This window comes from Argentina silus (genome assembly GCF_951799395.1).
Source record: "Argentina silus genome assembly, chromosome: 3".
NCBI lineage: Eukaryota > Metazoa > Chordata > Actinopteri > Argentiniformes > Argentinidae > Argentina > Argentina silus.
The window spans coordinates 31,531,170-31,548,527 of NC_139657.1; the positions used below are offsets into that span (position 1 = coordinate 31,531,170).

Here is a 17,358-nt window from a genome sequence, read left to right on the forward strand (position 1 = left end):
TAAAATCACATAAATAGTTGTTTGACCTTAAATACCCCAATTATGTGTTGATTATTTTACTGATACTTTATTCAGTCACATTTAAAAAAAATAGATAAATCATTTTTTTACACTTCATTTTCATTATTGAAGATCAGAAGTCTGGGTGTGGGACAGGCACAAAACAGCAATATTTGCATCTATAACGATGTTGAAAAAGGTGAAAAAATCATCATAGACTACCGGTAAAAAGTTCCTAAAGTACTTTCATTGTAAAGATAACTATGAAAGTGTGAATATTCCCTTTTTTTTTTTTTTTTTTATAAAATATGATCAAAGGACATGAAAGTGCCCGTAGTCTAAGAATCGCCCATTTACGTAAGTGGCCAATTACATATAAATATCCTATGTGCCACATAAACAGTGGAAAAAGCAGTGAAGCCCTTAGCAGACATAGGGGAAAATGTACAGTATATACAAACATGTACAGGAGCAGGACGTATTGTGTCTCTGTTAACACAGTTGTGTCATGTGTAATTGTGTTAAATGATCCATAATAAGTGCTGTCCAGTTTCCTCTATATTATATATAACATGGTGAATAACTCTTCAGATATTTCTTTAAGGCCAATATCAGATATATCTGTCAAGCTCTAATTACAATGAGCTGTCCTCCCATTTCTACCTCCATCAGCCTCCTGTTGCACAGTAATGAGTGATAAAGACACCTGATGACAAGGATGAGAAATGTAAAGATCACGGTTTCATCCAAGGCCCATCTACCTTTCATTCAAATTATGCTAAGATTATTATCATTGGTGATTTTAACCTACATGTGGACAATGAGACTGACTCGACAGCCATGGATTTGATGAATCTCTTGAATTCTACGGACTTTATTCAGTGAGTTACTGGGCTCACCCATAACCACTGCCACACCCTGGACCTAGTGATTACAAAGGGTCTTACTCCTGTTGCATCCTCTTTATCTAGCCATGTCGCTGAGCAGATGAGATTCATGATGATGAATATGAATAGTACACCATCAACAGCTTCCTCCTGTGATAATGATTTAGTAACCAGCTTCAACACCAAACTAAGGGCAACTATCGACTCTGTAGCACCAGTCAAACAGTTTGATTGATTTCCTGGTGAAATGCATTGCGGACATATGGATGTCACAGAACTAGTCATTGGAGCAAAAACCGAAAGAGAGAAACTGTCTGCATACTTAAAGACACTTCTACTTACAGTAACACTAAGCACCAGGCAAAAAACAGAGGTGTCACCATTGACTCAGATCTTAATTTTGAAACCCATATCAAGAATGTGACTAAAACATATTTGTATCACTTAAAGAAGAGTAAGTAAGTTTGTCGGAAATCTGCCATCGTGGAGAAATTCTGTCTGAAGTTGTCCAAACGACAACATCCTCCCTTATAATAATATAACCCCCCGAAATGAACTTGCAGTGTTGGACATTAGCTGTTGTGTTTCTGCATGCGCACACGATTGGAAGAGGCAGCCCTCAGAGACAGAAAGGTGAGTCCACTCCCCTAGAACACCCCTGGCAGTAACAACATGTTTATATGCAAACCGAGTGTCCAGGTAGGACACTCCATTTTAAAAAGCGTGTTTTCCGAACCAAAACAGCGTTTGTAAATGAAATATTTATTTCAAGGGATCTCGTTCCCTGATCGCTACCGATTAAAGATAGTCATTACAACCTTTAGGAAGCTTTTAAAAAGGTTGAATATTACATGGACCTTTACAGAACACAGCTGTAAAGGTGCAACCTTTCCTCTCCCAGGCTGACACTGAGAGACGAATGCATGCTTGTATTACTAGCAGCCTTGATTACTGTAACACTCTCCTGTCTGGTCGACCAAAGAAAGCTCTTGGCAAATGATACAGAATGCAGCAGCACGAGTCAGATGGAGAGCACATATCATACAAGTCTCTGCACTGATAACCTGTTAGTTTTATAATTTATTTTAAGATGATTGTATTAGTTTAGAAATCACTCTATGGTCACGCACACCACTGCATGTCAGACATGCTTTTAAGGTATATACCCTGTAGATCCCTCAGGTCCTCAGGTACTGGCCTTTTAACTATTCTGAAGATTCCAACAACACCTATCTACTTCCTGTTTCAAATGAATAGCACTGGGCAGAAGTCTGCACAGGGATGCTACAGACACATTAGCATACTGCAAAATACTGTCACCTATCTAACCATCTGTTCCAAAGCAATAGTAATAGATACTGTAGGAGTCTGCAGTGCACAGGGGTTACACACTCATCAGTACCCTCTAAAATACTGTCACTATCATATTTCCTGTTCCACATGAATAGTACTATATAGGAGTCTGCAGAGGGGTTACCTTGTTGGGAAACACAGTGTCTATCTCCTCCTGCAGCTTGGTCATGATGTGAGGGCTGGTTGCCAGATTGTAGGCCAGGAAGGACAGAGAGCTACTGGTGGTCTCATAGAGTGTTTCCACAGTGTATGTCAGTCTAATCAATGAATTCGATAGCTTCATTTATTGAGCACAAAATGATTTAGACTGAAAGCTATATGGGGGCAGTTGTACCGACTGTGAGGAACAGTGGGCTGAAGATGTCAAACTTGAGCATTTTCTTGATGTTGGTCACAAAGGGGTCAGAGGGGTTGTGGAGGGAGTCGATGTCGACACTGAATGAAGTGCTGACGACCTTATCCATACTGTATGGTCCAAAGAACCTGGAACACAACCACACAATCTTTGACCACCAGAACCACAACCACAAAATTAAAGGGGGAGTTCACTGAAATTACAAATTCACCTTATCTTCTCGGAGAGAAATACTCACTCTTTTAGTTCAATGGGCTCTTCGTTATCGGCCGTCTTCTTCAGATTGCTGACCAAATTACCAGAGTGCTGCTTCATGATCCCGAACATCTGAGTTGGGAAGGATACATGGAAAAATATGATGATTGATACATGGATTAATATGTGCAAAACATGGGTTAATATCATGTTTGAAACAGGAATTATTTTAATGTTTATATAGCCTGAGAATATACATTCATACAGGATACATTATGTATATAGTCAAGGAATAAGTGACTCCAAAGATGAACTATTATTCTATACTCTGTCATCTGACCACTGAACTTATCTAAGATAAGATTAAATATACTTTATTGTCCCGGATGGAAATTTGTCTTGGACAATTAAAGTTGCTGCTTCACACAACAACAAACAACAATGAATACACACTATACACATAGTACAAATCACATAAACACACACACACACACGTCAGAGTTGTTAGTCATTCATTTATTTGTGTTGTTGGAATGAATAAAAGAAGGAGAGGAGAGATGGGACTGTACCTCTTTGATCCGCCCACTGGTGAAGGAGGGAGACAGGACACTGCGGATCCGTCTCCATGTATCATCCTCAGCGATAAACACGGCGTCATACAGAGGCCCGTTGAGATAGAAATTCTAGAAAAATAACAATGATTATATACTGCAAAATTAACCGAATATTAATAATGCTATAATAACAATGATATTATCTATTTAATAAGCCCTTATGTTTTTTTCCCCATACAACAACTTCAATTTAGCGTATTACCCTCCTGTTAGTGAAAAGGGAGTAGCATTCCTTGATGAGGATGGTTTTGATCATGGCTGTGTCCATGATACACAGGACGGGCTGACGGCCATCATAGATCCTACAGACCAGCAAAAACAAAGATAGTTAGATATACACTCACCCAACACTTTATTAGGAACACTATACTAATACTGGGTAGAGCCTCCCTTTGCTCTCAAAACAGCCTCAATTCTTCGTGACATTGATTCCTTTGAGATTCTGGTCCATGATGACATGATTGCATCACGCAATTCCTGCACATTTTTCAGGTGCACTTTCAAGATGTGAATCTCCCGTTTTGCCACATCCCAAAGGTGTTCTATTGGATTCAGATCCGGTGACAAGGAAGGCCACTGAAGAACACTGAACTCATTGTCATGTTCATGAAACCAGTTTAAGACGACTTTTGCTTTGTGACATGGTGCATTATCATGCTGGAAGTAGCCATTAGAAGGTGGGTAAATTGTGGCCATGAAGGGATGCACATGGTCAGCAACAATACTTAAATAGGCTGTGGCATTCAAGCAAATATACCGTAGATAGAGACAGACAGACCCATCACAGATCCTGCACTCTTTGAAAAAGTGCTACCTAGAACCAAAAAGGGTTCTTCTTCCACTGTCCCTTTGAAGAAACCTTTTGGGTTCCATGTAGAACCCTTTCCACAGAAGGTTATACAGTACCCTGCGTAAGTAATGGGACAGTGAAGCATTTTTTCTTCTGTTTGGATTTGAAATAAAAACGTAGAGATTTTTATTTTTTATTTGATGTACATATTGGTTTATCATTCAGAAATTACAACACTTTTATGCATAATCCCCCTATTTCAGGCTACACAAAAGTGATAGGACAATTGGCTTGACAAGTGTGTTCGTCAGGTGTGTTCCGTCACATAATTTGTGCAGTCTGCTATTGGTGTCTTGTCAACATGAGGACCAAAGAGATGTTATTAAAAGTCAGGGAAGCCATTATGATGCTGAAATATCAGAAAAAAAATAAACATAGCCAAAACCTTAAACCTACCAAAATCAACAGTTTGGAACTTCATTTAACTTCATTAAAAGGAAAGAAAGCACTGGTGAGCTCAGAAATTGCAAATTACCTAGTAGGCCAAGGAAGACTTCCAGTGGATAACCAAAGAATGCTCACCATAATTGAGAATCATTAATTTACATCTTGTCAGTCCAAGTACAAGTAAATGGCTCCAAACTCATTGGACGGCATTTCATCATACAGCAGGACAATGACCCAAAACATACTGCCATAGGAACTAGGGAATTTTTCAGGGCCAAAAAGTGGAAAGTTGTTGACTGGCCAAGTCAGTCTCCAGATTTAAATCCTATAGAACATGCATTTCATTTGCTCAAGAGGAGACTTAGGGCAAAACATCCTAAAAAAACAACAACAGTCACTGCAACATAGGTCTGGCAGAGCATTACCAGAGAAGATACCCAGCGTCTGGTTGGGTCCATGGGTCACAGACTTTTGCACCTTTGCATACAAAGGATTGGGGACCAAATACTAAACATGAGTGCTTAATTTAGACATTTGATAATGCAAAAGAAGGAAAAATGCTTGGGCACCAAAATGGCTAGAGCCAGCCCTGATTAACAGAACCTTTATCGAGCGCACAACATCACATTAATGCCCATAGGAAGAATGAGAATAGAGTATCAACAAAATAACCAATTTAACACAATTTAAAACAACATACGTCTGTAAGTTTTAACCATACGTTAACGTGCGTCAAGGACAACGCGGGAGAATGATGCCCGTGATGGGCCTAACCCAAAACTCAAAGAATATCTCGCTGTCCCTCTCCTTAAATATCATTCCCAACAAAGGACAAGGTGTTAGATACATTACAATAGCAAAGGAATTGACAAATGGTGAAAGCTGAAAAATCTGAAACATAGTCAAAACCTTAGACTTGCCAAAATCAAGCACTGATGAGCTCAGCAATCGCAAATGGCTGAGGCTTCACTGCAAGATGCAAACCACTAGTTATTCTTAAAAAGGATAGTCAGGTTACAGTTTGCTAAGAGGTACCTAAAAAGCCTGCAGAGTTGTGGAAAAAAGTCTTGTGGACAGATAAGATGAATATTATCAGAGTGATTGCAAGAGGAAAGTTTGGAGAAAAAAGGATCTGCCCAAGGTTTACAGCATACCATCTCATCTGTGAAACATGGTGGAGGGGATGCTATGGTTTGGGCATGTATAGCTGCCACTAGAACTTGCTAACTTATCATAATTGATGATGTTACTGCTGACAGCAGCAGCAGAATATATTCTGAAGTGTACAGAAATATCTTGTCTGGTCGAGTAAAAGCAATGCTTCCAAATTCATTGGATGGCGCTTCATCATACAGTAAGACAATGACCCAAAACATACTGCCATTGGAGCTAGGGAGATTTTCAGGGCGAAAAAGTGGAAAGTTCTTGACTGGCCATGTCAATGTTTGGATTTAAATCCTATTGAACATGCATTTCATTTTCTGATGGTAAGATTTTGGGCAAAAACACCTCAAAAACTGAAGATGGCTGGCCTGGCAGAATATCACCAGAGAAGATACCCAGCACCTGGTGGGGTCAATGGGTCCCAGACGGTTATTGCATACAAAGTATTGTCGACCAAATACTAAATATGAGTGCATAATTTCGACCATGTATACCAATACTAGACAAAAGAAAAGAAAAGAATCTAGCAAAAGCAAACTATGTTCTGACAGGGTTTGACTCATCTAATACGACATCAGATCTGGATAGGTTCCTTGATTTCCTCTGAAAGGTGACATTGGCATGAAAACATGTACACAACATCAAGAAGAAACCATTGATTAAAGCCAAATCAATTGACAGAGGCATGGCAGAAAATGTGTGTTGTCTCTTTAAAAGAAATGTTAAAAATCTCTTTGTTTTCCCTGAATGAAACAAAGCACAGGTGTTTAAAAGGCCAGCCCCACCCCTGATTACAATGATCCACACATGGAGACAGCCAAAGCAACATAGATCAATAAGACATCCCACATGTCACACCAGAATGTGTGTTGGCAAGAGTGTGCCCTTATAGCCAGGATCCACTCACCACCTCTCTGGTCACATCTCCCTGATGTTCGTTATGAAGAACTTTATCAAACGTTCGGATTTATCAAACGTTTGGATCACTTTTTATGCATAATCCCCCTATTTCAGTGTACCCAAAAGTAATGGGACAGACTTATCAAATGTCCAAATGAAGCAGTCATGTTTAGTATTTAGTGGACAATCCACTAGTATTTAGTGGACAATAACTGCCTGAAGTCTGCAAACCACTAACCCCACCAGACGCTGGGCATCTTCTTTGGTGATGCTCTGCTAGGCCTGTACTGCAGCCATCTTTAGTTGTTGTTTGTTTTGAGGTCTTTTTGCCTAAATTCTTATCATTAGGGAAATGTAATGCATGTTCAATTGAATTTTAATCTGAAGGTTGACTTGGCCAATCAAGATCTTTCCACTAGTTGCTATGGCAGTGTTTTGGGTCATTGTTTTATTGTATGGTGTGGCTCCATCCAATGCATTTGGAGGCATTTGCTTGCACTCAAGCAGACAAGATGTTTCTGTGCACTTCAGAATACATTCTGCTGCTGCCGTCAGCAGGTACAATCATCAATTAAGACAAGTTAGCAAGTTCTAATGGCAACTATACATGCCCACACCTAACACCCCCTGCACCATGTTTCACAGATGAGGTGGTATGCTGTAAATCTTGGGCAGATCCTTTTTTCTCCAAACTTTTGTCACTCTAGTCCATGATAATATTCATCTTATCTGTCCACAATACCTTTTACGAGACCTCTGCAGGCTTTTTAGGTACTCTTTTTTAGCAAACTGTGACCATCCTTTTTGATGATAACTAGTGGTTTTTGATGTGTGAGAAAACGTGTTCTTTATTTGAAGAGAAGACAAACTACTTCTTACTTTTAGCTATTTATTTACATGTCAGAATTCTAGGCTTGTACAAGGACCACTTTTGGCGATGAAAATCACAGTCAGCAAGCTGTTAATCTGTAACCAACCCTCCAAAATTGGATGCATTCAAACAGTCAAACAAAGTATTTACAGTATACAAAATGATTGTGATTGGCTATTTGGTTGGGGAGGAACCATGGTTTAGACTTGGCATCCCTTGTTGTTCACGGGCTGATCACACCATTCATCCCAGCTGCGGAGTCAGCACTCTGTAAGAGATAAGACACCTACTCTGGTATGTCCTCCCTAGCCTATCCTCCCTAGCCTGGTACTATTCCACTATAGCTCTTTGTGTAAGCGTGTGTTGCAACATCTTTCTTGATGACCTGGCTTAACCTCTCCATGTATTAATTCAACGTACTATGGGACTAATGCTTGATCCATCGCTCATTTGTCAACAGGCCATCACATTAGTAAATTTAGCACACTGCAGTAATGTATTTTTATTATAGCAATAATAAACTGTTTTTATAAAAATAATTTCTAACAGATGATAAATGTGTCTTCCTCTTAGTTATAAACAAACCAGAATTAAATGCATAGGTCTATGTATGGATGGATGGATGGATGGATGTACTCATTGGAACAGCTGGAAGACTTTCTCTGCATCCCCGAAAAAACACATGTACGCAAGCACACACGCACGCACGCACGCACGCACGCACGCACGCACGCACGCACACACACACACACACACACACACACACACACACACACAGGCATGTTTAAGATATGCGTAGCCCATGTTTATTAGTTGACTTAGTTGTGGGGTTAGTTTAGATACAGCGCACTATGCAACAAACAGGTACAATATCAGCACACCTCAGCATTGCTACACCCACGTGCTACCACAGGGAACTGGTACCCGCATAGTTAGATATGGTGGTCCCACACCAGAGAGAACTGGTATGTTCCAGATCATTATACGAGGTAACTAGCTAGTAAATTATTAATTACTAGAAAGTGCTCAGTAGTCCTAGGGCTACAAACACAAGCTGACCAACCCTCCTGCAAACAGGGTGCTAATATTTCTCAATATTACCTTGTCAAAGCTAGCCAAGGTTCTCAGCTGTCCGGAAACAACAAGTAACTTAGTTAGCCGTCCGTCCCAAGTGCTAGCTGTAGCCTACACATGTGACCTTGCAAGTTCTAATAATAACCTGAGGAATTATCGTCGAGCTAGGGTTCAACAATAACAAAGAATTGAGAGCTCACAGGTTAGCCTGCTAGCTCAGAGAGTTAACAGGTGCTCAGAAGGTGAAAATCGTCGTTGAGCTGAACCGTAAGATTCTATCAGAGACAATCTAACGCCCCGTGAGAATCATAGGCTGAGGTGTAGCCAGCTACAACAAGACAACTACAGTACACTTTTCAACCTAATGCCCCATGAGAATCATGGGCTGAGGTGTAGCCAGCTACAACAACACAACTACAGTACACTTTTCAACCTAACGCCCCGTGAGAATCATAGGCTGAGGTGTAGCCAGCTACAACAACACAACTACAGTACACTTTTCAAACTAACGCCCCATGAGAATCATAGGCTGAGGTGTACCCAGCTACAACAACACAACTACAGTACACTTCAGACAGTCAGAGAGTGAAGAGTGGAAAGGATGAAATGGCGCGCTTGTAGCATCCCTTTATTGGGACAGGTGATAGGCGTTGCTATCACTTGCAAGTGTGTACGAGGTGTGATTATGTGAATCAAGATGTAAATACAGTGCTCTCAGAAAGTATTCATACCCCTTCACTTTTTCCACATTTTGTGATGTTACAGCCTTTTTCCTCATCAATCTACACACAATACCCCATAATGACAAAGCAAAAACAGGTTTTTAGAAATTGTTGCTAATTTATTGAAAATAAAAAACAGAAATATCACCTTTACATACGTATTCAGACCCTTTACGTTTTTTGTTGAAGCACCTTATTGCGTATTGTGTGTAGATTAATGAGGGAAAAAAATAATTTCATCTATTTTTGAATAAGGCTGTAACATAACATAATACGGAAAAAGTGAAGGGGTCTGAATACTTTCAGAATGCACTGTATGTGCCTGTTATAGTCCCATTGTGTGATTGGTGTGTCTACTGATTTCTGGCACAGGCCTTAACTGATCCAACAAGTTCACCAATCATCAATGGTGTGATATGAAGTTGATGGATTTTAATGTTACATGCTACACCAGTGCGTGTCTAAAGTGTTGACATTGCGCGGCTGCTGCAGCAGCAACGCAAAATGATTCTTGGAGTGCTTGGAAATGGTATCAATGCTTTTTGGACGCTTAAAAACATATTCAATTAGTTTCATAGTATGGTAAAGTAATAGAAACATAGATTATAGAAATACATACAATAGTGGTACCTGTATGAAAAACAAAGGGATTGTCCTCGTTTATATTTGGAGGTAGAGGACAAACCCCAATTCTAAGATATTCAGACTTGACAAGACTCTCAACATAAAACAATGTACAGAATCCATAAATTAGAAGTTCCTTGCAGAAACAGATTGGGAGGCTATTTCTTCTGCATCCACACGTGAAACTGGTCACGTTTCTGGTGTAAGAGTAAATACTGCCATCTAGGGTTTAGAGATGGTTAACAGGAAATGGATACATTATTTTACGGATGTACTTTAGGCCTACGTTTGAGTAATTTAGCAGAAGCTCTTATCCAGAGCGACTTAAAAAAATAGCTACATTCATCTTCAGCTACATACAACACGGTCATCACAAGTAAGACTTTCTATAATAATAAATGCCACAAGCAGTCACAGTGGTAGAGAAAGGAAGTCAATTTAATTTAATGTTCAACTTAATTTATTGAACTTAAGACAACTATATAAATTGATTTGCTATGTATCCCTAAATAGCAGCCAATTGCGTTGAGGTTTCCAGGCTAACAGTGTCGGCATGTGCAGTCCCCTGTCTTATCTCTGCACCCCCACACGCTCTCAGCCAGGGCCACATCAACAAGGCTTTTGACAGAAAGGCTCGTCCCCTGGTTTGCCTGATTGTGTACCAGCTGAGCCATCAGAGGAGTCGCTCTCAACGAGAACATGAGGGTTGGGGCATATCTGGAGCCATCGTTCATCTGAAATTAAAAAAGTAACATCAGAGGGGAGTGCAAGGTGAGACAAGAATTGGACAAATTCAACTGAGAGTTGAAGGTCATGGACTAAATGCTATAGTAAAACTAGCAACAATCACCTTCATCTACTTAGTCTATAGGTTCTCTACCATCTCTCTAATCGTCACCATGCTCACCTTCTTCAATGTCTCCCTCTCCTGTTCTAGCTTCTCTTTTTCCAGACTCTGTTTCGCTCTTTCTTCAGCCACCATCACCAGGGCCTCTCTCCTCTTGATGGCCTCTATCTCTTTCTCCATCTGTTTCTTATCCTTTTTAAATGTCTCCTTCTCCTTCCACATCTTGAGCATTTCTCGCTCCACATCCTGCCCGTCTCTTTTGATTTTCATCCACTCCTTCTTTATCATTTTCAACTCTGCTCTGACCTTCTCTGTCTTTCTAAGCATCTCCATTGAGGTCTCCTTTTCCTGCTCTAGCTTCTCCTTTTCCTGGCTCAGTTTAAGTCTTTCTTCGGCCTCCATCACCAGGGCCTCTCTCCTCTTGACTGCCTCCATTTCTTTTTCCATCTGTTTCTTGGCCTTGAGAAATGTCTCCTTCTCCTTCCACATCCCGAGCATTTCTTGCTCCACCTTCTGCCCGTCTCTTTTGATTTTCATCCACTCCTTCTTTATCATTTGCAACTCTGCTCCGACCTTCTCTGTCTTTCTAAGCATCTCCTTTGAGGTCTCCTTCTCCTGCTCTTCCTTCTCTTTTTCCTTGCTCAGTTTAAGTCTTTCTTCGGCCTCCATCACCAGGGCCTCTCTCCTCTTGACTGCCACCATATTTTTCTCCATCTCTTTCTCCATCTGTTTCTTGGCCTTGAGAAATGTCTCCTTCTCCTTCCACATCCTGAGCATTTCTTGCTCCACCTTCTGCCCGTCTCTTTGGATTTTCACGCTCTCCTTCCTCATCATATTTAACTCTGCCTCTGCCTTCTCAGCCTTTCTAAGTATCTCCTTTGAGGACTCCTTCTCTTTCTCATTCTCCATCATGAGGATCTTGATCCCACTTATCATCTCCTCCCTCTCCCTATTGAACTCATTCCTGTCCTCCTGCAGTCTTTCTGCCTTTCTGACCAGGATCTCCTCCTCCCTCTGCCTAACTTTTTGGTCCCTTCTCTTTTGTTTCTCATATTCCTCTATCTTTTTCTCAAACTCTGCCTTCTCTGTCTTAATCCTCTCATGCTCCTTCCTGATATCCTCAATACTCATATATATTTTCACCTCCATTGTTTTTATGCACCTACAGTAGATAGAACACAAACAAAAATGATTGAAATAATCTCCACACACCCATACTATAATGCAACAGGAATGTCAGAAAGATTCCCCAAATGAGAATGGGATAACAATCTTTGAGTTTGCCCTTCTGAATCAGTCAACAAATACCAGTACACCGATTGGCAGCAAAGAAATGTTATTATCTATAATGTGCGTTCGGCTGGCGTCATAATGGGTTTGGAATGACTATCATGGTAATTCACTGCCTAACAACTCTTATCAGCGTTCGATGCAATGGTTCGAAGTGACTTGGTCCTGTCAGAGGCCTATGTTAGAGTCAGCAAAAGCTTCCAGTGTGGGTTGGCTGGCTATGTTTGTTGACACGCCTTGAAATATAGCCTGCAATTGTGGCCAACAGGTCAAATATCAGTGGCCATATAATGGGCACATTTTATTAACTGGAATCGGCCTGGTACAGGTAGGAGCCTATAGGCTAATAAGCAGAAGACCTCGGCAAAATTAAAATAGCCCTAATTCAATTCATGCATTTAGGTCTCTCATAATAATAATAAAAAATATATTTGATTTGGAATGTGTTTTTCATTTGTAGCCGACAATTTCAAAGCCTGTGCAGTTGAGTGCAATAGACACACAAACAAAACCACAAACAAAACACTAACAACAACAAGAGGACAGGACCTAAAGGAAGGCCTTTCTAAAGATGTGAGTTTTTAGGCATATAGAAATATCCAACGCTGAATTCGACTTAATGGGAATATCATCTCCTAGTGACAGATATCTCTCAGTGACATTTTTACGCGTCCCTTGTCCAAATGCTGTAAAGGTAGTCGGCCTATGCCGTCTCAAGTATTTACAAATACAAGTGTTATAAAACTATACTATATGTCAACTATACTACATCTCTGGCCTACATTAGCCTACCTCAGTCAGTAGGCTGTGTATAAGCGCCGAATCTTCCGGTTATAATCTCTTTATATCTCACTCTGGTAATACTGATTGCACAGGTTCAGGTTGCGTCTTAGCTCGTTATGCCACTGAACTAAAAGTTCAAGAACTTTGTGTATTATTGCAGAACATTCTCAATTCTGTGTACATATCAACGTCATAATGATACCAATGGCAACGCATTTTGGGTGGAATCCTAACTCCAAATCCGCGCGCGTAAATCTTGCATTCATGTCAATGGGAAATTGATTCGATTTACACGCGGATCTCGAGTTAGGATTCCACTGCAATACACATTTAAGTTTAAGTTCATTTGAATTTATAGTGCATTTTACCCACAATATACGGCTTACACAAAAGTAGCCTACAAGACAAATACAACATTTGAAAAAACATATTGCATAGAATCAAATTTGGGGATATACAGGGTTTTTTTCTTTATAAAGTACATTACAAACATAAAGTCTCATAAAGTACATTACAAATACGAAACAATTATTAGTCATATTTTTTATTAGTAATAATAATAAGTATTTTATATTTAATACAAAATAGATTAAATGGTGAAATTGGTGTGTATAAATATATAAAACTTGACTCATAATCCGTATAGTGCTGTTTTTGGAGTAATTACTAATTACTAGTAATTACTAGTGTGTGCGGACTGCGCTCCCTGTCCCGTCTTTCTGCTGTGGGGCAGCGGAGCACTCTGCCCCATCGTTGCGAGGGGAACAAAGTGAGCGTGTTTGGCGTAAGCAGGAAAAACCTCACGCAAATTATATTGGGTATGAATTCTGCCTAGCAACAGGTGGCGAAAAACTATTAAACGCTAATGTCGTTAACGTGGTCTGACATGACAGGAAATAATCATAAAGCAATTCAGTTCATCTACTGTACGTCTATCGCTAATGCTAGCTAGCTAAAGTTTTCACAATGAATCGTGTAGATTATTTGTTGACCATGCGGTTTAGTACATTGCCTTTGGAAGAGAAGTTGGAGATAAAACGTTTAGGGCCAACAGGAATGGTTTGACAAAAAGAGATGGCTAACCGCTACCACCTCGAAACATGCGCTGTTCTGTTTCCCATGTATGATTTTTGGTGGAGACTATGTGGGCATCGGCTGGATTCAAAGACATTATACATCTGTCAGAACAGAACAGACACCAGCGACTGAACGGCCTTGACATGATTTCCATTGAAAATGCATTGATCCAGGGACAGATGGATTTCAACAGTAAAGTCATCGAGAGGTTTGCTGAAGCAACGAACCGCCGCGCTACTTTCCTATTCAAGTGAGCAGGTCTGTTTGGACATGTATGACAAATGGACAATGCGCCGTTCACTGTAGACTATATTGCTTTTGTTTTGTAGTCATTTTAAACGTTATACTACCTGTGATATAAAGTGGAGGACTAAATGTTACGTATAGGCCTAATATCTAGACAGTTGATGGGCACACTTGTTACTTGTTGCTTTCAGAACCCTGGACTGGGCTCGGGCTGTATATTCATATAGTTCCGTTAATTAGCCTAGCCTACTTTCCGTGATTTAATGTGACTTTTGTAGTGTGTTATAGCCTCTGCACTGATGATATTTATTTCACATTTAAAATAATACAATTGATAAAACCTGATTAAACTTTCCTACAAGTTAACGATGTGCCGAATGCTTGTATTTTGATTAAACATGCAAGTTATTGAAGACACGTGTCTGTCTCATCTTTTTACTTTGTTGCAGTATAGGCGTTCTGTGTCGCGCTGAAGCGTATGAAGTGTATTCAGTTATGGGGTTTACTGTACATACTTTTTCTCTGCACTGTTCCTGCTGCAGAGGATGCGTAAACGATTTTCCCATGTTGTTTTTTGGTTGTGGTCTGTGTTTATACATTTAGGCTATTAGTTGTATCCTACTTTTCAGTTTTACAAGTCAAATCTTATGACAGATGAGATGGCACTTCAACCGATAAAATGCAGGTACATTTTGACTACTGCTGCACTACGATACCCATAGATAGACCCAATACATTGGTAACTGCACTACTTATACAGCTCATATACTGCTTATACTGTTCATACTGCATTCTATATTTATTCTGCTTATAATGTTACTGTTAATACATATATTGCTTATACTGCACTACTTATACTGCTCATATACTGCTTATACTGCACTACTTATACTGCTCATATATTGCTTATACTGCTCTACCTGTATATATTGTTCACATTGCACTTTTCTGCTTTTTTGCACTTCTGGTTAGACGCTAACTGCATTTCGTTGTCTCTGTACTTGTACTCTGCACAATGACAATAAAGTTGAATCTAATCTAACACCTATTTATTGTCATGTTTTGATGGCATGTTGTTCATTCTCATGTTATGATTTAGTTTGTGATTATACACACGTTTTTAGCGTGATGATAGAGACCCACTACCAGACGAGTACAAAACATGCACAAGTCACATGCAAATCCCTGCCCTGCAGACGACAGACAACAACTGTCTCTGTACAACTAGTCCTGGACCTCCACTATTAGACAGATACAAAGAGAGCAGCATACAGTAGCAGCAGAGCCCAGAGGCAAGGCGAGGCAAGGCAAGGCAAGGCAAGTTTATTTATATAGCACATTTCATACACAGAGGCAATTCAAAGTGCTTTACGTAAAATAGATAAAAAGGAAACAGCATGAACATTTTTTTTGAATAAAAACGCATAAAAGACATAAAAAAAGAATAAAAGTCACAGTGCATTTTAGGGTCACAGTGCAATTATTAGCGCCAATTTAGTTTCAATTTAAGGCAAAAGCGAAGCCCTTTTTTTTTTTAAGCCCATTTTTGAAAGTAGCCAGTGTTGAGGCTGATCCTAGATCTATGTGTAACATAATAACTGAGAGACCTGCAGCAGGGCATGTCCTCATCACTGGCTGTCTGCTTTGAGCTGGTTGTCGTTGGACTCCTGGCAGCGGAACAGCAGCTTGAGTTTGATGGGCCGTATGGGCATCAGAGTGTTCTGTAGGTCCATCTCAATGGGGATCTGGTGAGAGTTGACACACAGTTAAAGTATGAAGGAATGAGTAAAACAGATGTTAGCGTTACACTATGAATGTTACCTAATACAGTGTCACTGTTACGTTCGGGTAGCATTGCACTATAAATTCAAATAAACTCAAACTCCTGGACAACCTCTCTTGGGTCGACATACATTATGAAGTCTCGAGGGAGTTTTGCAGAAATACAAATAGCTTTTTTTTAAATCTCACACTTCCATCATTTAGTAGGTAGCCTATACTGAGGATGATTGGCGCCTAGTACTGAAAAATGCAATCTGGGAAATTAAATGGGGAGTACATACTCATGCAGTACGCAAGTACAGAATTGTAGTATGGGGGTTCAAACCCGGGTCTCCCATGTGGAAGACACAAACGCTACTATTAAGCCAAGAGGACATCCTCAAGGTCTGAGGGCGACACTTCAGTTTACATGTCTCAGGCAGGGCTACCTCATCACGCGAGTGTGATTCCAAAATCACCTCTGCTACATATAGAAACGCAACAAAGTCATAGGTACAAAATTATATTTACAATCATTGTATCATTATTTTGTCTCACCTCTGTCTCTTTGCAGACGGTGAAGTTGAACCTCTGTAGAATCTCCACCATCGCCAGTTTCATCAATACCAGAGTGAATCGCATCCCGATACAGTTCCGTGGGCCCAACCCGAACGGCATGTAGGTGTATGGGTCGATGCTCTCCTTGTTCTCCTTACTGAACCTACACACGGTGTAGGGGTTAAAGAACATATCAATTAAATCACAGTAATATGATGGTTATACATGGTTGAAGAAACCTGTTTGTGTTTGGTCGTCGCATTTAGGTTTGTTTTATGGTTGTTTGTGGAACACTGCTCTTATCGTTGCTGTTGTGATTGATATTGTGGTTGTGGTTAAGATGTGGCCCATTACCTCTCTGGTTTGAACTCCTCTGGGTCTTCCCACACATCGGGGTCACGGTGCAAGGTCCAGATGGGTATCATGACGACCATACCCTTGGGGATGGTGATGCCGCAGATCTCAACAGATTTCTTGGCGACTCTTTCAAGTCGATGGGGTACAACCTGAGAGACTCGTTGATCACGCTGTCTAGATAGTCCATCTGCATCAGAGCCTCGTACTGGATAGGAGCCTGCACAGGGATATTACACTCACATGAGCACTAGTGATTGGTCGTTCACGTAGCCGTAGCCCAGAACTAACTCTTTTTCGTCGCAAATCTGAAGAGCTGTTAGTTTTTTGTGTTTTTTTGGGGGGAAATGAACACAGTACTATACTTATTCTAATCTGCATAGCCTAATTTCATGACACCCGCATACAGAACGCCATTACTTTCAATGTACATGTGTAATAGTGTC

The 17,358-nt window shown here is 40.2% G+C and overlaps 2 pseudogenes across 2 annotated transcripts in view; both read right to left on the minus strand.

The window, feature by feature from the left end:
• LOC310802306 (cytochrome P450 3A27-like) overlaps positions 1–17,358 on the minus strand; it is a 230,779-nt pseudogene that overhangs the window by 164,574 nt on the left and 48,847 nt on the right. The window lies entirely within an intron of this gene.
• Positions 1–17,358, minus strand: part of LOC310801560 (cytochrome P450 3A27-like) — a 75,333-nt pseudogene that overhangs the window by 54,381 nt on the left and 3,594 nt on the right. Inside the window, exons 4-9 of the transcript in view lie at positions 16,913–17,132; positions 16,518–16,721; positions 3,607–3,706; positions 3,360–3,473; positions 2,834–2,922; positions 2,575–2,723 (exon numbers count right to left, since the gene is read on the minus strand). The product of the transcript in view is annotated as a cytochrome P450 3A27-like (transcript). The remainder of the gene's footprint in view (positions 1–2,574; positions 2,724–2,833; positions 2,923–3,359; positions 3,474–3,606; positions 3,707–16,517; positions 16,722–16,912; positions 17,133–17,358) is intronic.